At 39.6% G+C, this 22,998-nt stretch overlaps 1 long non-coding RNA gene across 2 annotated transcripts; it reads left to right on the forward strand.

Annotated features, from left to right (window-relative positions):
* Positions 1-15,582: 15,582 nt before the first annotated feature.
* Positions 15,583-22,853, forward strand: LOC139078475 (uncharacterized). 2 transcript variants are annotated; one of them, XR_011531439.1, is made up of 2 exons: positions 15,583-16,971; positions 17,844-22,853. It is a non-coding gene; the product is annotated as an uncharacterized lncRNA (long non-coding RNA). The 2 variants fall into 2 exon arrangements; XR_011531438.1 differs by having other exon boundaries at positions 20,341-22,853.
* The last annotated feature ends 145 nt before the right edge of the window (positions 22,854-22,998 follow it).

Below are 22,998 nucleotides of genomic sequence, written 5' to 3' on the forward strand. Positions count from 1 at the left end.
GCCTACCTTGGGATGCTGTACCCCCACCCTGACTCTTTAATCTTTACTCGAATTATTCCCAATGCAGAACAAGCCCTCGAACTGGTGCAGATCAATTCTGCCACCTTTCTCCCAGAACTAGCCCTCGTCCTTCAGCTGGAATAGCAGGTCCCCCCTTAGCTGCCCATCACCCTTAGATACGAGCAGGTGGAGGATGGTAAGGTCACAAGGAAAATCTGGAAATCTGGATTTTAATCAGTACCATTTTCCAGCCAGCTGTGGGACTCTAGGCAAACCAATTAATAGCTGTGAAATTCACTTCTCTCATCCAGAAAAGAAAACAATAGGTTACATTATATGAATAATATTACACGAATGATATTCTGTATCCATACATAAATAATATCCTAATCGTTTAAAATGTCCATCTAACCATTACATCTCACCTAGTGTGTTATACATTCTCATAAAATGCATACTCCTAGCCAGTGTAAAGTATCAGAAATGCAAAAGAATGACAACACTCTTTCTCTGGATGATAAGATTGCTGATTTTTACTCTGTCCCCACCGCATTGAAATCAGGCTACTCTGTCTCCTTCTCCAGCCACACAGCTTCTGCTGGTTATCAGTTCACTGCCTCTCATCCCCATATTCACCTTTCATCGCCCGTGGTGGCCCCCTTGTTTCTCCTTTGCCTGTTGTCATGATGGTAGTGATCTCTGTCAGTAGAGAGCGCTGGAGAGACGCTGAAGGAGGAAGAGTTTTCCCTCCCCGTTCCACTGTGCCTGCTCACCGGCCCTTGGAGAGCTGGCGTCTCCTCCAGCGCTCACCTCCTCCAGCACACACGTGTCCAGCTCACATGGTGCGGGGGCTTCTCCAGCATCTGGCTCCAGCAGGGCACCGCAGCCAGCGGCACCCAGTGGCCCACAGCTTCCTCCAGCACCATCCTCCAATGATCTTGTAGTGAAGTCCCTCTGGTGAGCCCCTCCCCATGAACAGCCTCCTCCAGTGTCTGGAGGGGGGCTTCATGGCAAACTCTGAAGTGCAGAATTCTGGCAAGTTTCACCAGCATGGCTTCCCTGCCACTCAGTGGGCCACAGCCAGACCTCTCCCTGGGGGACCCTGGGCACTTTGCCTCGGCCCTAGGGTAGTGGCTGCTCCTTATATCTGTTATTCCTATATTCTTTCAGGTTCTCTCTACTTCTTACTGGCCAATCTCTCATAACTCCTACCCCCTGTTATAGCTAATAATTTTTATGGTAAACTTTTTCTATTAAGATTACTGATAGTCTCCATTTACTGAGTGGACCCTTACTGACACATGGCTGCTGCAACAATAAATGTCAGGGCCCTTTCCTTTGTAAAGGGACACAAAACTCATGTGCCTTTCACCTGCATCACTGTTAGGGACATTGCGATTTAGTTGATCAGCCAGTTCTCCTTTGGTGGGATGACCAGGGTAAGGATTCTCTTCAAACATATTATTTAGAATGGCTACTTGATTGAGCATAAAGTTCATAGCTGGTATAAATTTTCTTTCTGTTCTCTCTCCTTCTACTAGTGATGAAGCTGAGGAAATCTGGGGTAAACAGAAAAAAATAACGAGACCACTTAAAGTACTAGCGTCAGGAGACCAAGCTTTCCTCTCACCTCTCAGACTATTTGGGGATCCTCTGCCTGACACAGAAAAACACTCAATGTTTTACAAAGCCCTTCCAAATGTTCTTTTTTCCCTCCAAGAAAGTGGGCATTTGGTGTGTAAATATTTTATATTTTATTCCAGCGTGAACCAAAAGCAATTAATTAACTCAAAGATATATTATAGTTAAAACTTGCGTCTTTATAACTTATTATGTTATAAAGAATGTATCGTACCTTAAATCACACTAAGAAGATTGACTTTCCACGTAGAAAAGTATATCCCCATACTATACCATGCAGAATAATGCATATTGATTACAAATAATGTGAAAAAGGTAAAGTAGCAAAATCTATAAGAAGATATATCAATGGCCTCTGGTTCAGGAAAGATGTCCTCAATAAAACAATAAGCACATATCATAAAGAAAATAATTGAAATATTTAGTTGTATCAAAACACTTCTAGAACAAAAAGCAATATAAATTAGCCAAAAAGATAAACAACAACTTGGGAGATAACATTTTCAACATGTATACCAAGACAGAGATTTTGACCATAAGGCAGAAACAGGGACCAAATTTACCATACTGCTGTAAACAACCGGAAAACTGGACAAGCAACATGAAAGAAATGCTTTCTAACATTGACTAATAGGCAGTGCTGGCCTGGGATCTTTGAGAATGTGGGAAAAAAATGAGGTGAGACCTATAAAGGCTTAGGCCAGGCGGGACATTCCAGACACAGAGCATGGGTGGATTCCAAGCAGAGGATGACAAGTTGGCCACATCAAGTTGAGGAGAGAGGGACTTCAGTTCAAGGAGGCTCAAGCAGCTGGAAGTTGCAAGGCAGAATTTCAGAAAAGAGGGAACTATACAGAAAAGAGCTCCTGATTTCTCCTTAGGGGTCCCTTTGCATCTTTGCTAAATAGAATGTCCATGTAGAAGGTGGAACTCTGATGGCTGGGCAAAGAATGACTGGAAATCTGTGAGATGAATGGTTCCTAGAACTCAGTTAAGTTTGGAAGGCTTTAAATTCCAACCAGCCAAAGCGAAGAGTTCTTCTTTACCACTCAGAAAATTCAGTGAAGACCCCTGAAGTACCAGAGCTAAATTATCTCTCGAGTAAAGCTGCTCTAGACTTGCCCTAGCAAAGCTTCCTAACAAGCCTGGAAGGATAAACTAGAACTCAAAGGAACTTAGCTACTATCAGAAGACACTCTAACATTCTTTAAAGAAATATCAGAAAATTCAGACACTCTACAACATAGAATTTAAATGTCCAGTATTCAATAAAAAATTACTAGACATCCCAAAAGGCAGGAAAATGTAACACATAATCAGGAGAAAGGAGAGTCAATAAAACCGGACCCAGAGATAACAGAGATGATAGAATTAGCAGACAGGAACATAAAACAGCTGTTATAATTATATTCAAGTATTCAAAAGAAAATGTGAACCTAGGAGAAAAATGGACCACCAGAGAGACCTAAAGAACATATAGAGATGAAAAATCCAATATCTGAAATGAAAATTCGTGGGGGAGAGATCAAAAATATTTTTAAAGAAATACTATTGCAAAAATTTCCAAATTAGATGAAAACTATATGCTCACAGATTCCAAAAGCTCAATGAATACCAAGAAGGATAAATACACACACATACAACTACATCAGGGCACATCACAATCATATTTCTGAAAAACAGCAATAAAGAGAAGTTTTTGAAAGCAGCCATGAGGAGTAAGGCACATTATATACAAAGAGATTTTTAAAAACCCACAGACTTCTTGTAAGAAACTAGTTAAACTAGAAGACAATGAAACAATATCTTTAAAATATTGAAAGAAAAAAACCCTGCCAAACTAGAATTCTTTAACCAGAGAAAATACCTTTCAAAAGTGCAGGTGAGGGGCTGGCCCGGTGGTGTAGTGGGTAGGTTCCCCCGCTCTGCTTCAGTAGCCTGGGGTTCACAGGTTCAGATCCCAGGCACAGATCTACACACTACTCATCAAGCCATGCTGTGGCGGTTCCCACATACATAGTGGAGAAGGATTGGCACAAGTGTTAGCTCAGGGACAATCTTCCTCAAGCAAAAAGAGGAAGATTGGCAGCAGATGTTAGCTCAAGGCCAAACTTCCTCACCAAAAAAAGAAAAAAAGGGGCCGGCCCCGTGGCCGAGTGGTCAAGTTTGCACACTCTGCTTCCCACAGCCCAGGGTTTCGCCAGTTTGGATCCTAGGCGTGGACATGGCACCGCTCGTTGGGCCATGCTGAGGCAGCATCCCATGTGCCACAACTGGAAGGACCTCCAAGTAAAAATACGTGACTGTGTGCTGTGGGGATTTGGGGATAAAAAAGTAGAGGAGAAAAAAAGGAAGAAAAAAAGAAAATGCAGGTGAACCAAAACACAATTCTTAAGTGACTTTGGAGTCGGTTCTCTTAGTTGCTATGTGGTACCACTATACCTATGAGGTGCCAGATAGTGGGCAAGATCCTGCAGATAATTAGGTGAATAAGACAAATCTCTTCCTTCATGGCTTCAAGAAGATTCCCTGAGCCTCATGGGAGAAGGCCAAGGCTTCAAACTCCTTCAGAGAATAAAAGGGAAAAAAGCAAAACAATTAAGGAAGTTTCATTTTTATCTCCAAAGACATTAGACAGTGAGTTGGTCTATCCCAGAGGATATTTATTTATTATTCACTTCAAGTGTATTAGACACTCATAAATTAATAAGTTCTTCCCATGAGAAATGGCAGAATTTGTAACATAATTGTGAGTCAATGAATATTTGTGGATTATTTGACATTAGTATTGCAAGAATCATGGCAAATTTTCCAAAAGCATGACAGAGCAATAGACAGAAGTAGAAGAGGGAGAGAGACTGTGTGTGAGAGAGGGATGAAGATTGAAACTGAGGGATGAAAGATTCTTTCCAAGCACGTCTTCAGGGAGGCCCTGTGTAAGAACCTCAGGGCCGTGCTTCCTGCACTTGGCTAACAGGAACTCAGCTCCATCATTTTTCCCTCTCTCCCCCTCCGTGCTCCCATCCCTCTCCCCCTCCTCCTCCCACTCCTCTCCTTTTCCTTCTGAAGCGTGGAGTGCAGCATTGGAGTCAGGCAGATTTTGTTGTGATTCCGCTCCTCCCTTCCTAGCTCCCTGAAATGGAAAGACTTAGAAAAATTCTCTAAACCTCATTCTTATGTGAACAACAGAAATAACTATATTTGCCACCTTATCAGGTTATCATGTAAAGTGCCTCCAGTATGTTCTGGCACATGTTAAGTGCTCATTAAACATTTCATTTGTTCAAAAGTATAATAACTGAAATGAAAAATCCACCTGAGAGCCTCAACAGAAGATTTAAGCATGCAGGAGAAAGACCAGAAAACTTGAATATAGATCAATTAACATCATCATGTCTAAGGAACAGAATTTTTTTTTAAATGAAGAAAAATGAGCAGAACCTAAGGAAGATGTGGGACACCATCAACTGTGCCAATATACACATAAAGGAAGTCCCAGAGAAGAGAAAGAGCAGAAAGAATATTTTAAGAAATTATAGCCAAAAATGTCCTGATTTTGATGAAAGGCATTAATATATACATTCAAGAAGCTCAACAAACTACAGATAGAATAAACTCAAAGAGAGTCATTTCTAGACACATCATAATTGAACTGCTGAGAGACAAAGAAAAAGAGACTCTAGAAAGCAGCAGGAGAAAAGCAACTCATTTTTCACAAGAGATCTTCAATAAGTGCTAATTTCTCAGGAGAAACCATGGAGGCCAGGAGGTAGTGGGATGACATATTGAAAGTGATGAACGCAAAAGACTGTCAACCAAGAATTGTATACCTGGCATAACTATCCTTCAAAAACGAAGAAGAAATGAAGACATGCCCTACAAGAAATACTAAAAGGAGTCCTTTGGGCTGAAATGAAAGGACACTAGACAGTAACTTGAATCCACATGGAGAAATAAAGAGCACCAGCAAAGATAAGTACATAAGTAAATGTAAAAGACAGCATAAATGTATATTTTCTTTGTAACTCAGTTTTTCCTATATAATTTAAAAGACAAGTGCGTAAAGCAATAATTATAAATCTGTTGATGGGCACACAATTTGTAAAGATTAATTTGTACGACAGGAACAGCATAAAGGAGAGGGAAAGAGCTGAGCTGTACAGGAGTAAAGTTCTTCTATGCTATTGAACTTAAGCTGGTGTTAATCAAAACTAGATTGTTGCAAATTAAAATGTTAATTTTAATCCCCAGGGAAACATTAAGAAAATAATTCAGGGTGTCAGCAACATGGCAGAGTGAGCTGTTCCCTTTGTCTCTCCCCCTTTGAACTACAACTAAATGGACATTCATAGATCAGTGGAGGATACACACACAGCACAAGAGGACACCTGAGAGACCCATGCAGCTATACATCTGAGGGTGGATGGACTGTCCCTGGGAAGTGGTGGAGATAGGAGAGCACTCCCCTGCTCCCTGGCAACCCTGTGCACGTGCATGAAGGCTCTCCCGCCCAGCGCAAGCAAGCATAGTACCACTGTGGCCCCAAAAGTGGAAGTGCACCTCAGCACAACTGTGAGAAGAAGTGGTGGCAGATCTACACACCCAGGCAAACAATTTCCTGGTGGCACTAGCATCCACAGTACTGCCATGGCCCCAAGGGGGGGAGCATGCCTCAGCACAACTGTGGGAATGGGCAGCGACAGCCCTGAGCCCCTGTGGTATCACTCTCCCATCCAGTAGGAGAACCTGCAGTGCTGCTCCAGTCCCGAGGAGTGGTCCAGGTTCAGACCCCGTGGGGAGGCCCTGCTCACCAAGCACAGTGGCTTGCACCACTGTCAGAAGAGGTGGCAGGAGATCTATGTGCCCAGGTGAACGCTTTCCCGGCTGGTGCAAACACCCATAGTACCCCACAACTTCTAGCTGATGGGTGGGATCAGAAACACAGTTCCTGCTTCCCCCCAGTGGTAGCAGGTGGAATCTACAACTTGATCCTATCACAAATTCACAAACAAAAGATTAGTTCGTTAAACATCATGAGAAACTACAGCAACAATTCAGAGCAGAAGGAGAATGACAATTCTCCAGAAACCAACCCTGAAGTCACAGAAATTTATAATCTAAATGACAGAGAATTTAAAATAGCTGTCATAAAGAAACTCAATGAGTTGCAAGAAAACTCACAGAGACAGCTCAAAGAGCTCGGGAATAAAATGAATGAGAAGAAGGAATACTTCACCAAAGAGACTGAAACTATAAAAATAAAAAAAAGAAAACCAAGCAGAAATTCTGGCTGTGAAGAACATAATTAGTTAAATAAAAAACAATCTAGAATCCTTAAAGAATAGAGCTCATATTATGGAGGAAAGAATTAGTGATTTTGAGAATAGAAATATTGAAATGCTTCATGTGGAGGAGGAGAGAGAACTAAGATTTTTTTTTTAATGAAGGAATTCTTTGAGAAATATCCAACTCAATTAGGAAATGCAAAATAAGGATTATAGGTATTCCAGAGGGAGATGAGAGGGAGAAAGGAGCAGAGAACTTGTTGAAAGAAATAATAGCTGAGAATTTCCCAAACCTTGGGGAAGAACTGGACTTACAAATACATGAAGCCAAGAGAACTCCTAATTACACCAATGCTAAAAGACCTTCTCCAAGGCATAAAATAGTAAAACTGGCAAAAGTCAATGACAAAGAAAAAATATGAAAGGCAGCAAGGCAGAAGAAAATAACTTACAAAGGAACCCCCATCAGGTGTTCAGCATACTTCTCAGCAGAAACCTTACAGCCTAGGAGAGAATGGAATGATACATTCAAAATACTGAAAGACAAAAACTTTCAGCTAAGAATACTCTATCTAGTGAAATTGTCCTTCAGATATGATGGAGAAATAAAATCTTTCCCAGATAAACAAAAACTGAAGAAGTTCATTGCCACTAGACCTCCCCTACAAAAAATATTTAAGGATGCCCTCACACCTGAAACAAAAAGGCAAAGGTCTACAAAGCTTTAAGCAAGGAGATAAATAGACAGATAAGCCCAGAAAACTGCAGCTCTCTTTCAGAACAGGGAAGCAAATACTTAATTATAACTTAAAAGATAAAGGGAAGAAAAGCATCAAAAGTAACAACAAACACTTCAACTTAGTCACAACACAAAACAGAACAATTAGCAACAATAAGTCAGAAGGGGAAGAGAAGGGGATCAAAGCTGTTTAGGCTGATGCAGATGAGAGGCTATCAGAGAATGGACTATATCATCTATGAGGTCTTTTATACAAACCTCAAGTTAATCACTAAAAAGATCAGAGCAGAGGAATAATTCATAAAAAAAGAAAAAACTTCCACAGAAAACCACCAAAATGAAATGGTAGTCAGAAATACAAAGGAAGAGAAACATGGAAACATAGAACAACTGGAAAACAAGAGATAAAATGGCAATGTTAAGCCATCATAAATCAGTAATCACTCTAAATGTAAATGGATTGAATTCTTCAATCAAAAGACACAGAGTAGCTGGATGGATTAAAAAGCAAGACCCAAGAACATGCTGCCTCCAGGAAACACATCTCAGCTCTAAAGACAAATATAGGCTCAGAGTGAAGGGATGGAAGATGATACTCCAAGGAAATGGCAAACAAAAGAAAGCAGGTGTTGCTATACTTATATCAGACAAAGCAGACTTCAAGATAAAAAAGACAATGAGAGACAAAGAGGGGCGCTATACAATGATAAAAGGGATTTTCCACCAAGAGGACATAACACTTTTGAATATATATGCACCTAACACAGGAGGACCAAGTATATAAAACAAGTATTAACAGACCAAAAGGGAGAAATTAATAGCAACACAATAATACTAGGGGACCTCAACACATCACTTACATCAATGGATAGATCATCCAGACAGAAAGTCAACAAGGAAATAGTAGATTTAAATGAAACATTTGATCAGATGATGGACTTAATAGATATATATAGACCATTCCATCCAAAAACAGCAGAATACACATTCTTCTCAAGTACACATGGAACATTCTCAAAGATAGACCATATGTTGGGAAACAAGGCAAGCCTCAATAAATTTAAGAAGATTGAAATCATATCAAGCATCTTTTCCAAACACAATGCTATGAAACTAGAAATCCACTACAAGAAAAAGCTAAGAAAATCACAAATATGTGGAGACTAAACAACATGCTACTGAACAACCACTGGAATAATCAAGAAATCAAAAGAGAAATCAAAGAATATCTGGTGACAAATGAAAATGAAAATACAACAGACCATCTCTTATGGGATGAAGCAAAAGTGGTTCTAATAGGGAAATTCATAGCAATACAGCCCCACCTCAACAAACAAGAAAAATTTCAAATAAGCAATCCTAAACTACACCTAACAGAAATAGAAAAAGAAGAACAAACAAAGCCCAAAGTTAGTAGAAGGAGGAAAATAATAAAAATTAGAGCAGAAATAAACAAAATAGACTGAAAAAAAAAAAACAGTAGAAAGGACCAATGAAACTAAGAGCTGGTTCTTTGAGAAGATAAACAAAGTTGACAATCTCTTAGCCAAACTCACCAAGAAAGAGAAAGAAGCCTCAAATAAATAAAATTAGAAATGAAAGAGGAGAAATTACAACAGATACTGCAGAAATACAAAGGACTATAAGAGAATGCTATGAAAACCTATATGCCCACAAATTGGATAACCTAGAAGAAATGGATAAATTCTTAGACTCATACAACCTCCCAAAACTGAATCAAGAAGAAATAGATAAACTGAAAAGAAATAGAGAAACTGAGTAAAGAGATTAAAACAGTAATCAAAAACCTCCCCAAAAACAAAAGCCCAGGATCAGATGGCTTCTCTGGAGATTTCTACCAAATATTCAAAGAAGATTTAATACTATCCTTCTCAAACTATTCCAAAAATTGAAGAAGACAGAACTCTTCCTAACTCATTCTATGAGGCCAACATCACCCTGATATCAAAACCGGGAAAGTTACAGGCCAATAACACTGATGAACACAGATGCAAAAATCCTCAACAAAACATTAGCAAACTAAATACAGCAATACATTAAAAGATCATACACCATGATCAACTGGGATTTATACCAGTGATGCAGGGATGGTTCAACATCTGCAAATCAATCAATGTGACACATCACATTAACAGAATGAGGAATAAAAATCACGTGATCATTTCAATAGATGCAGAGAAAGCAAAAATTAACTCAAAATGGATTAATGACTTGAATGCAAGACCTGAAGCCATAAAACTCCTGGAAGAAAATATAGGCAGTGCACTCTTTGACATCAGTCTTAGCAGCATCTTTTCCAATACCATGTGTATATGGCAAGGGAAACAAAAGAAAAAATTAACAAATGGGACTACTTAAGACTAAAAATATTCTGCAAGGCAAAGGAAACCATGAACAAAATGAAAAGACAACCCACCAACTGGGAGAAAATTTTGCAAAACATATCTGACAAGGGGTTAATATCCAAAATATATAAAGAACTCATACAACTCAACAAAAAAAAAACCTGATCAAAAATGGGCAGAGGATGTGAACAGACATTTTTCCAAAGAAGATATACAGATGGCCAGAGACACATAAAAAGATGTTCCACATCACTAATTATTAGGCAAATGCAAATCAAAACTACAATGAGATATCACCTGACATCAGTCAGAATGGCTGTAATTACCAAGTCAAAAAATAACCAGTGTTGGAGAGGATGTGGAGAAAAGGGAACCCTCACACATTGCTGGTGGGAATGTGAATTGGTGCAGCCACTGTAGACAACAGTATTCAGATTTCTCAAATAATTAAATACAGAAATACTTTATGATCCAGCTATCACACCACTGCGTATTTATCCAAAGAACTTGAAATCAGCAATCCAAAGAGATTTATGCAGCCCTATGTTCATTGCACCATTACTCATAATAACCAAGAGACGGAAGCAACCCAAGTGCCCATCAACTGATGAACAGATAAAGGAGATGTGGCATATATACACAATGGAATATTATTCAGCTGTAAAAAGACAAAATCACCCCGTTTATAACAACATGGATGGACTTTGAGATATTATGTTAAGTGAAATAAGCCAGACAGAGAAAGACAAACACCACGTGATTTCACTCATATATGAAAGATAGATAAACACATGGATAAAGAGAACAGATTAGTGGTTACCAGAGGGGAAGGGGGATGTAGGTGGGCAAAATGGGTAAAGGGGCACATACACATGGTGATGGATAAAAACTAGACTTTTGGTGGTGAGCACGATGCAGTCTGTACAGAAACTGATAAGTAATAATGCACTCCTGAAATTTCACATTTATAAACCATTATGACCTAATAAAATATTTTTTTAAAAAGAAAAGAATTAAAAAATACAGTAAAAGAAATGACAAGAGAATTAAAACAGAACACACTAGAAAAAATCTATTTAATACAAAAGAAGTCAACAATGGGGGAATAGAGAAATGAAAAACACATGGAAAATAAATAGTGATTGGCAGATGTAAATCCTACCTTATAAATAATTACAACAAATGTAAATGGATTAAGCACTCCAATCAGAAGAAAGAGATTAGCAGAATGGATTTTTTAAAAACATGATCCAACTATAGGCTCTCCACAAGAGACTCACTGTAGAAAGTAAAAGATGGGAAAAGATACAGCAAGCAAATAGTAACCAAAACAGAGTCAGAGTGGCTATGCTAATATCAGTCAAAATAGACTTTAAGACAAAAATTGTTACTTGTGACAAAGAAGGACATTGTATAGAGATATTTAAGGAAATAAATGGGTCAATCCAATAAGAAGAATATCAATTATATACACACATGCACCTAACAACAGAGCACTAAAATACATGAAGTAAAAACAGAACTAATTGAACGGAAAAATACACATTTCAACAGTAAAAGTTGGAGACTTCAATGCTCCACTTTCAACAACTAGGCAGAAGATAGACGGGGAAATAAAGGACTAGAACAATACTAAAACACAATTAGACCTAACAGACATCTGTACAAGAGTCACCAACCAACACCTGAGTACACTTTCTCCTCACATGCACATGGAACAGGACAGGCCATATCCTAGGTCATAAAACAGTCTCAATACATTCAAGAGGATCGAAATTACACAACATATGTTCTGAACTCATAACAGAATGAAATTAGAAATCAACAACAGAAAGAAATTTGGCAATTTCCAAATATGTGGAAATGAAATGACGCTCTCCTAAATAACCAATATTTCAAGAAGAAACACAAAGAAAATGCTTTGATATTAATGAAAATAAAAACACAGTATACCAGAACTTGTGGGATGCAGCAAAAGCAGTGCTTAGAGTGAGATTCATAGTTGTAAATACCTATATTTTAAATAAATAAAGATCTAAAATCAATAACCTAAATTTCCATCGTAAAACAATGGAAAAAGAGGAGTAAAATAAACTGAAGGCAAGCAGAGTGAAGAAAATAATAAGGGTCAGAGAGAGAATAAATACAACAGAGAATAGAAAACCAATGGAGGAAATCAAGCAAACCAAAAGTTGGTTATTCATGTGGATTCCATAGTATTTTTGTACACAAAATCATGTCCTCTACAAGTGGAGAGAGTTTTACCTCTTCCTTTCTACTTTGGATGCCTTTTATTTCTTCTTCTTGTCCAATTGCCTGGGCTAGAAACTCCAGTAAAATGTTGCATAGAAGTGGAGCTATTCTAGTTTCCTTGCCTTCCCATATAAATATCACAGTCAGCTTGTCCACATCTACACAAGATCCTGTGAGTATTCAGTTGATAGTTTTGTTCAGGTCTTCTATGTCCTTGCTGACTTTCTGTCTGGTTCTTCCACCAATTGCTGTGAGAGGAGCGTTAAAGTCCCTGATTATAAACAAAGATGTGTCTATTTCTCTTTTCAGTTCTGTCAGTTCTGTTGTTTGGTGCATATACATTTTGATTTGTATCTTCTTAGTGAATTGACCCTTTTATCATTACCATGTCTCTCTTTGATGCTGGTAATCTTCTTTGTTCTGAAGTCCACTTTGTCTTATATTAATATAACCACTCAATTTTCTTTGATTAGTGTTTTCCTGGTAGAAAATAGATTTTTAACAAAACTTTAAAATTTCAGAATAGTTTTAGGTTTACAGAAAAATTACAAAGACAATACAAAGCTTTCATATACCTCACACCCAGTTTCTCCTTTTAACGTTTTGTATTAGGATGGCACATCTATCACAATTGATAAACCAAAATTGATACATTGTCATTAACTGAAGCCCATACTTTCTTCAGATTTCCCTAGTTCTTAGCTAGGGTGTTTTTTCTGTTCCAGGATCTCATCCAAGATGCCAAGTTACATTTCGTTGTCACATCTCCTTAGTCTCCTCAAGGCTGTGACAGCTTCTCAAACTCTCCTTGTTTTTGGTGACTTGACAGTTGTTTTTTTTTTTAAAGATTGGCACTTGTGCTAACAACTGTTGCCAATCTTTTTTTTTTTTAATTACTTTTTCTCCCCAAATCCCCCAAGTACCTAGTTGTATATTTTAGTTGTGGGTCCTTCTAGTTGTGGCATGTGGGACGCTGCCTCAACATGGCCTGATGAACGGTACCATGTCTGCGCCCAGGATCCAAACTGGCCAAACCCTGGGCCACCAAAGCAGAGTGCGCAAACTTAACCACTCAGCCACGGGGCCGCCCAGTGACTTGACAGTTTTGAGGAGTGTTGGTCAGGCATTTTGTAGAATGTCCCTCAGCTGGGATTTGCCTGAAGTTTTCCTCACGATTGGATGTAGGTTGTGGGATGTGGGGAGGAAGACCACAGAAGTAAAGCGCCCTTCTCTTCACATGTCAACAGTACGGGCTATCGACATGACTCAACTAGTGATGCAGACCTTGGGCTCCTGGCTGAGGTGGTCTTCTGTCAGGTTTCTTCACTGCATGGTCTTTTTACTCCCTTTTCCTGCTTTCCTCTTTGACAGTAAGAAATGCTGTACAGCCCACACTCAAGGAGTGGGGAGTATGCTGCACCTCCTAAGGACAGAGGATCCACATAGATTATTTGGAATTCTTCTGCAACAGCATACTTTCTATTATCCCTCATTTATTCATTCATTCATTCATTTATTTATTAGTATGGATTCATGGATATTTATTTTACATTTTGGGTTATAATCCAATACTACATTATTTATTTTGTTGGTCACACTGTTCCAGCTTTGGCCATTGGGAGCTCTTTCTGTTGGCTCCTGTGCACTTTTTTTTTTTTTTGGCTGTTTCTTACTTTCTGTTTTAAATTTTATCTGTGAATATATTGAGAACCCCTTCAAACAATGCTGTAACTTTTGCCTTCAAATGTCAAACAATTTTTAAAACCCAAGTGGAGAAGAATAATCTATCATATTCATCTAATACTAACCCTTCCTACTCCTCTTTTTTGCTCCTGACATGTCCTTCTGCTACCATTTCCCTCTGTCTCAAGAACTTCCTTTCACAATCCTTTCAGATTACGCCTGCTAACAACAGAACCACTCAGTTGTCTTTCCCCTGAGAATGTCTTCACTTCACTTTCATTCCTGAAGGATATTCTCACTGGATAGACAATTCTGTCAACATTTCCTTTCTCTTAGCTCCTAAAGAATGTCGTGCCACTTCCGTGGCCTCCATGGCTTCTAGTGAGAGATCACAGGGTTTAGAGACATCGTGCCCCTGTAGGCAATGTGTCATCTCTCTATGGATGCTTTTAAGAAGGTGGGGTTTTTTCCTTTAGTTTTCAGAAATTTGATTATGATGTTTCTAGAAATAGATTTCTTTGGGTTTATTCTGTTTGGGGTTCACTCAGCTTCTTGAATCTGTAGGTTATATCTTTCCCCAAATTTGTGAAGCTTTCAGTCATCATTTATTCAAATATTTTTTTCAGCCCTGCACTCTTCCTCCTCTCCTAGTGTTAGATCCACTGTTATTGTCCTACAGTCCCTCAGACTCTGTTCACTCTTTTTTACATTTAAAAAATATACAATCATGGAACAAAAACACATATAAAATTTACCATCTGAGCCATTTCTAAGTGTACAGTTGAGTAGTGTTAAGTATATTCACATGGTCATGCAACCAGAATCCAGAACTTTCATTTTGCAAAACTGAAACTGTGTCCCCATTAAACAACAACTCCCTCTTTCCCCCAGCCCTCCACCCCCGGCAACCAGCGTTCTACTTTCTGTTTCTATGAATGTGACTTCTCTGGATACCTCATGTAAGTGGGATCACACAGTATTTGTCCTTTTGTGACTGGCTTATTCCACCGAGTGTAATGCCCTCAAGGCTCACCTGTGTTGTAGCAGATGTCAGAATTTCCTTCCTTTTTAAGGCTGAGTAATATTCCACCTCATGGATATACAGCGTTTTGTTTATCCATCCATCTGTCAATGGACACGAGTTGTTTCCTCCTTTTGGTTATTGGGAATAGAATTGCTATAAATATGGGTGTGAAAATATCTCTTCAAGCTCCTGCTGTCACTTCCTTTGGATGTACACCCAGAAGTGGAATTGCTGGATCATGTGGTAATGCTATTTTTAATTTTTTTGAGGACTTGCCATTCTGTTTTCCATAGTGGCTGCACCATTTACATTCTTTTGTGTCTAGTTTCTTCCCTCAACATTGTGTTTGAGATTCATCCGTGTTGTTACCAGTAGTGATGCCTCATCCATTCTCATCACTGTGTTGTGCTCCATTGGGTAAACATTCCACAGCTTACTTATCCATCCTGCTATAGACACTCAGGTTGTTGCTAGGTTTGCACTACTAAAAAGAGTGCTGCTGTGAACATTCTTGCATGCCTCTGGCGGACATACATACACATTTCTGCCAAGTTAAATTTCTAGGAGTGAAATTACTAGGCCATAGTGCTGGGAGCCGTGGCTACATCATTTGATCGGCTGTTTGACAGGGTCCAGCCGATTAACGCTGAGGGGTGCAGGGTCGCCCCTTGGTGAAGAATAACCGGCCAGCCCCTCACATAGTTCTGAAACCTGTGCTGCTTCTAATTGCCCTTCATTCCTTTTCCTTTCTTAACCTCCAGTTTTCACTCCTTTGGGTGGCTGCTTGGGAGGCACTACCTCCCGGGAAAATTAGATACAGTAAGAGAATGTGACCACCTGCAGGTAACTTTCAAGATATTTTTCAGTTAATTATTGGAGGAGCACACAGTCCCATGTGAGACAATCAGAAAGGAATCCTGCCCAGATAAGATGTCGAATTAGGTTTATGGCCTCCATCTGGTTAATGTTTCCTTCTCCCTCCAGTTCTTTGTCTAAATATACATATGCATCGTCCTTCTAAGTTTGCTGGTTAATTGGATGATCAAGAAGTATCTATATATTATTCTTGACCTTCTGCTTTCTGTTAAAATGTTATAGAGGTTTTCTCCTAAAAGCAATAAATAATAAATAATTGGTGAGTAGAAGGGCCGAGGGGTGCAAGAATGCCCCTCGGTGAAGGATGGCCGGCCAACACCCCCGATATTTTCTGAATTATATGCATGCTTTCTATCAAGGTTATGTGTATACTTATTTCTCTTTTTTATTCTTGAAGATATATAGTTTAGTTTAGCTTTTCAGCCCTTTACTTTACTAACAATATGATACTTTCTCCGGCAGTGTACTTAAGGGACCGTTAGCTCTACAATCTAAAAGACAAAGGAATGCTTCCACCCCCTAAAGGGCGCGAAAAAGTAAAGATGTTTAACTGCCCGCTGAGAATGCAGATAGCCCTGGGGATAAGACACCCTGGAGTCACCTTTTGTTCCCATTAACCATCTACACTAATGGCGTAAATGATTGAGGGAGGCAGGGATGGCTCCACCAGGATGTAACCAGACGGGCTGCTGCCCTGTCCGGAGGCCTGGACCTTCTCTCTTTGATTTAACTTTACCATGAATTACAACAGACGCCTAGGTACCTATCTCCTTTAGCTTAGAGACAACAAACACTAGTTAATTGCAGAGAAGACGATCATTAACCTTATGCTCTATAGAATGGAATGCTAATAAATATTCTTGTGCTCGTTTCTTACTTCCTTATCTCTCCGAGAATATTTGTAAAACTATTTCTGTACTAATCCTGAAAAATATATAAACGACACTTGTGCACAGTAAAGTCGGACTTGCTAACACCAACCCAAGTCTCACGTCCCCTTTATTTTCCCCCTCCCTCATCGCGCCGACGCCGTCCATCCCTCAGGAACCTGGACTCCGCCGGGGCGGGACCCCGGCAAGTGGCGCCCGAACAGGGACCTGAAGGGTAAGTTCCCCCCACTTCTCGGGACGGATAGGATCCTACCCAGGGCTGGAAAGAAGAGCCCCCTTTAGCCCCTCTCTGCCAAAGGGAGAGTGAGGAAAGGACAGAAGGGTAGTAGGTGTTAAGAACTTTGAGAAGTTTTTGGCCCTCTCTAGAAAGGGAGAGTGAAATAAAAAATAATAATAATAATAATAATAATAATTGAGAAGTTTTTGCCCCTCTCTAGAAAGGGAGAGTGAAATAATAATAATAATAATAATAATAATAATAATAATAATTGAGAAGTTTCTGCCCCTCACTAGAAAGGGAGAGTGAAATAATAATAATAATAATAATAATAATAATAATAATAATAATTGAGAAGTTTCTGCCCCTGTCTAGAAAGGGAGAGTGAAATAAAAATAATAATAATAATAATAATAATAATAATTGAGAAGTTTTTGCCCCTGTCTAGAAAGGGAGAGTGAAATAAAAAATAATAATAATAATAATAATAATAATAATAGAGAAGTTTTAGTCCCTCTCCGGAAAGGGAGAGTGAAATAAGGTTAGGAAGAATAAGAAGTATTAAGAACTTTTGAGAAGTTTTGGGCCATACTGAGTCTAAAGAAAGAAGGCTCTGTATAGAAATAATAACATGTATGCTTGCAAAAAAGAGACATAAAAGCCTCTTTGGGACAGATTTCTACATTCCTACATTTTTACAAGAACAATGTCCCTGGTTCCCCGAAGAGGAAACTGTTAATTTGGAAACCTGGATGATAGTGGGAACACAACTTAGAAGCTGATTTTCTTTATAAAGAGGTTATATCAACTTTGCCTAAGTATGTTTTAAAATGTCTAACTGGGAATACTTCCTTGTGCAACATTATAAGAGCAAGACCTGTTAAGTTCTGGCCGTGGGTCCTGTCACCACGCAGCAGCTCTGCCTGCCCATGGGTCCTGTCCCCATGCTATTCCACGCTATTCTCTAAATAAAAGAGCACTGCCACCAAATCTTGAGAGCCCAGGAAATCTTTCTCTCGACTCCTCGGCTCACCAACCCTGCATCATTTCTGGTGGACTTGCTTCATCGGCTTGTGAGCTCAAGTTCTGGTAAGTGCCCTATTTTTTCCTTGTGACTTTCTCTTTTTCAAGGATGGATCTAAATTCACTGCTCCATCGGGAACCTTCTCGGACAGCTGTATGAATCCACTTTTGCTGCCCATGGCTACTCTATGGGGCAAATTGTGGCATTCAGCCTGAAGAGAATCAGTACCTTAAGCCTGAGGGTGATGGAAAATGAATTAATCCATTCCTTCCTGACTCTATCTCTAATAGACAAATTTTAAATGGGCACGGGTCGGCCACTTAAGTCATTAGGACGGCCGCCAATCTCCAAGACTCCCGTGGAAGGTTTCTTTTCCTAAGGCTGGAATGGGACCCCTCCCTCTGGCACCTGACCATACTCTGAACTGCGGGAAAAGTCCCAATCGGGACTCCAGTTCAAGGAAAGTACCAAACTCTAACCTTTGGTTGAGTGTGGGAACCCCTTCTTGGGAGAATGGCTCCAGGCTGCAATTGGGTAGAATGTCCCCCAGACTGGCGGAAAGTTCCTCACTGTTTTTCTCTATCCTTTTATCCTGGGAATCATTCACCAGGCACTTATGACTGCCAGGCATAATAGGGAAGGTATACAAGAGATGCATGCAGGGGGACAAGAGATACATGCAGGGGGATGCCCCCATCACCCCTTGCTATAGGAATCTCACAGGCAGAACAAGTAGGACGCTGCCCTAGGTTCAGGAGATTTTCAAGTTAATGGAACCTTTTCTTTCCTCTCTCTTAAAGTTACAGTGACCATTTTGGCTCCTTTTGAGCTTTGCAATTGAGAAACAAAGAAATCTTTAAAATATCATAGTCTCCACCTCTGGGAGCGCCCCCCCCCCTCTGGTTTCCGGGCCTGATCACCCTGGCAACCAAGTGGGGTGCCCTCTCTTGGAGATTGACTCATTACCTGATTGATGGCAGTGATTTTTAAAACAATAGGTGTGAAGGCTCTGTGTCTGTGTGTCTATATGTGTGTGATATTTTTACCTCCGGGTGATATGGCCAATACTAAGAGTTCTGTTTAATTGGCTTAAATTAAGCGCTCACATAAATTCTAAATACAATAGAAATTAACCCACTGTCTTTTAAGATGATATGGATTAACCTTTGGTTAATGAAAACTTAAGTTTGTTGGTTTGATTGAAATGTTTGGATATGTCCTCAGAGTTAGCACTGCATATGCAAATATGCAGCCTGGGTTTCCTAGTCAAATAAGTTCATGTTGTCTGTTAGAAATTTGTCAGCATAATAACTTTAAATGATAGCTGTTTGTCTAATGTCTCAAAGTTCTTGTGGGTAATCTAAACATCATTATTGGGAACAAATGGTTTCTAACTCTACCTAAAAGACAAATCTGTTTTGTTAATTCTAAACTAATCAGGCTTATTTGGTCCAAAGTTACATGGGAAAAATTGTCAGATAAAGTGATAATAATCTTTCTTGGTTGGTAGTATGTGGGTAAATGTTACTGATATAAGTGTTTTAGAAATTATATACATGCCTAAATTCTGATCTATCCTGGCTATCAGCCATAATTCTAATTATTAGTTTAAGGTGTTGTATATCACAGAGATAACCAAGTTTCTCTGTCAATCATCATTTTTAAGTCTTTTATTGTTTACAGTCAGTTATTGTTTTACTCTATTTTTTGCTTTTGCAAATATGTCTCATCTTCAGGAAAATTCATGGAAAGGACTCTAACACTCTAGAATACAGGTTTCTAATAAACGCTCAGATTGTAAAACTAAACTGGGTAAAAATTACAGAACTCCAACAGAGAAACTGATGACCTCACAAACTGCTGACAGAAGATTAAGATCAAGAACCAATTACACAGGACAGAATAAACTGATAGGGATGATTATAATTTTTATGACTTTTTAATTGAGATATTACTGATTTTTAATATTTTGCTTTTTTCCAGAGTTAAGAAAATCTTTTTCTCTATTCTCTTAAAGAACTATGACTTACAGCAATTTATAAACAAAATTGAAACATTTGTCTTTTCCTCGCTATCTGAGCCCCCCAAAACAACAATTGGAAAAATTACAAGGAGGAGAGCTCAAATATAGCTCTCCCCGTCTTTTACTAAGTCATGCTCTGTTTGTGATAAATTTTCTCAATTTAGATTTTCATGGTGAGTCACCTATGATGAGACATTGGAATGATAATAAACAAAATATTTTACTACAGGTCAAATGGAAGGACCTGCTTACAGGACAGTGGAAAGGTCCTGATATTCTCTTAACTGTCGGTCGAGGATATGTTTGCATATTTCCACAGGACGCTTCATCTCCTTGTGGATTCCTGATCATCTGATTCGACATGTACCGCAAGCAGCCTCTGCCCCCACCTCCACCAAGGCAGACGAGCCCCAGCTTCCGAGTCAAGATAGATGATGAATCTCCCCCAGTAGCCCAGATGAGACGACTTTCACTCCGCGAGAAACCTTCTAAACGTCTGGCTCCCCGTCCGCACTCGCCTCTGCCCTCCTATTCTTTCTACTGACTCTGGCAAAATTCAACCACACTTGTGCCAGGCCATAGCCGCTTTACAGAATGTTGTATTGATTAGACCAACAGTATCACAGTTATATAAGGTTAAGGCCTGTGTCCTGGCCCCTTATGTTTTCTTGGCCTTTCCTATACACAGTTTTGCTATGTCTATCTCTTTTAATAATTCTCGTTATGATATCTCCTGTCCAGATTGTATTTTTAACTAATTGTTTGAGCCCTGATGTAGAGGTACAAGCTGTAATCGTATTACAACAAGCCCCCTGCCTCATGCTGCCTGTTCACCTGTCTGGACCTTGGTATGATGATGTTGGATTGCTTACTTTGAAACAGGCTACTGATCTTTTACAGCGCCCCCGCCGGTTTATCTCTGCTTTAATATTGGGTATCTCAGCCTTGATTGCATTAGCAACCTCTCTCACTGTATCTGCTGTAGCGCTGACTAAACAAATACATACTGCCTCTTATGTAGACGATCTTTCTAAGAATACCACTCTTGCCCTAACTACCCAAGAAATAATAGACGAAAAACTGGAGGCAAAGGTAAACACTCTGGAAGAGGCAATATTACAGATAGGACAAGAACTTACAAATTTGAAGGTTAGATTGGCCTTGCGTTGTCATGTGTCCTATAGATGGATCTGTGTGACTCCTCTTAAGGTAAATCAATCTCTACACTCTTGGGAAAAAATTAAAAATCATATCCAGGGAATATGGAACCATTCAGACTTTAGTCTAGACATTTGTGACTTACATAGACAAATTAATAATATTAATCAGGCTGAAGAATCCTTTTCTGCTTCTGAAGTGGCCACCAACCTTTTCACCTCTCTGACCTCTTTTGTAGGGGAGAAAAATTGGAGCTCCTTTATTGTTAATATTGCTGTCACCATTGGTGCTCTAATGATTTGTCTTTGCCTTTTTCCAGTCTTTCTCAAGTTAATATTCAACTCTATAAGTCGGGTTTCAGCAGAATTACATCTGTTGGCCTTAAAAAGTAAAAAAGGGGGAGATGCTGGGAGCCGTGGCTACATCATTTGATCGGCTGTTTGACAGGGTCCAGCCGATTAACGCTGAGGGGTGCAGGGTCGCCCCTTGGTGAAGAATAACCGGCCAGCCCCTCACATAGTTCTGAAACCTGTGCTGCTTCTAATTGCCCTTCATTCCTTTTCCTTTCTTAACCTCCAGTTTTCACTCCTTTGGGTGGCTGCTTGGGAGGCACTACCTCCCGGGAAAATTAGATACAGTAAGAGAATGTGACCACCTGCAGGTAACTTTCAAGATATTTTTCAGTTAATTATTGGAGGAGCACACAGTCCCATGTGAGACAATCAGAAAGGAATCCTGCCCAGATAAGATGTCGAATTAGGTTTATGGCCTCCATCTGGTTAATGTTTCCTTCTCCCTCCAGTTCTTTGTCTAAATATACATATGCATCGTCCTTCTAAGTTTGCTGGTTAATTGGATGATCAAGAAGTATCTATATATTATTCTTGACCTTCTGCTTTCTGTTAAAATGTTATAGAGGTTTTCTCCTAAAAGCAATAAATAATAAATAATTGGTGAGTAGAAGGGCCGAGGGGTGCAAGAATGCCCCTCGGTGAAGGATGGCCGGCCAACACCCCCGATATTTTCTGAATTATATGCATGCTTTCTATCAAGGTTATGTGTATACTTATTTCTCTTTTTTATTCTTGAAGATATATAGTTTAGTTTAGCTTTTCAGCCCTTTACTTTACTAACAATATGATACTTTCTCCGGCAGTGTACTTAAGGGACCGTTAGCTCTACAATCTAAAAGACAAAGGAATGCTTCCACCCCCTAAAGGGCGCGAAAAAGTAAAGATGTTTAACTGCCCGCTGAGAATGCAGATAGCCCTGGGGATAAGACACCCTGGAGTCACCTTTTGTTCCCATTAACCATCTACACTAATGGCGTAAATGATTGAGGGAGGCAGGGATGGCTCCACCAGGATGTAACCAGACGGGCTGCTGCCCTGTCCGGAGGCCTGGACCTTCTCTCTTTGATTTAACTTTACCATGAATTACAACAGACGCCTAGGTACCTATCTCCTTTAGCTTAGAGACAACAAACACTAGTTAATTGCAGAGAAGACGATCATTAACCTTATGCTCTATAGAATGGAATGCTAATAAATATTCTTGTGCTCGTTTCTTACTTCCTTATCTCTCCGAGAATATTTGTAAAACTATTTCTGTACTAATCCTGAAAAATATATAAACGACACTTGTGCACAGTAAAGTCGGACTTGCTAACACCAACCCAAGTCTCACGTCCCCTTTATTTTCCCCCTCCCTCATCGCGCCGACGCCGTCCATCCCTCAGGAACCTGGACTCCGCCGGGGCGGGACCCCGGCACCATAGTGTATGTAAGTATAAATAATAAAAAGAATATAGGGGCTGGCC

Source organism: Equus przewalskii, chromosome 22, assembly GCF_037783145.1.
Source record: "Equus przewalskii isolate Varuska chromosome 22, EquPr2, whole genome shotgun sequence".
In the NCBI taxonomy this organism is placed as follows: Eukaryota; Metazoa; Chordata; class Mammalia; order Perissodactyla; family Equidae; genus Equus; species Equus przewalskii.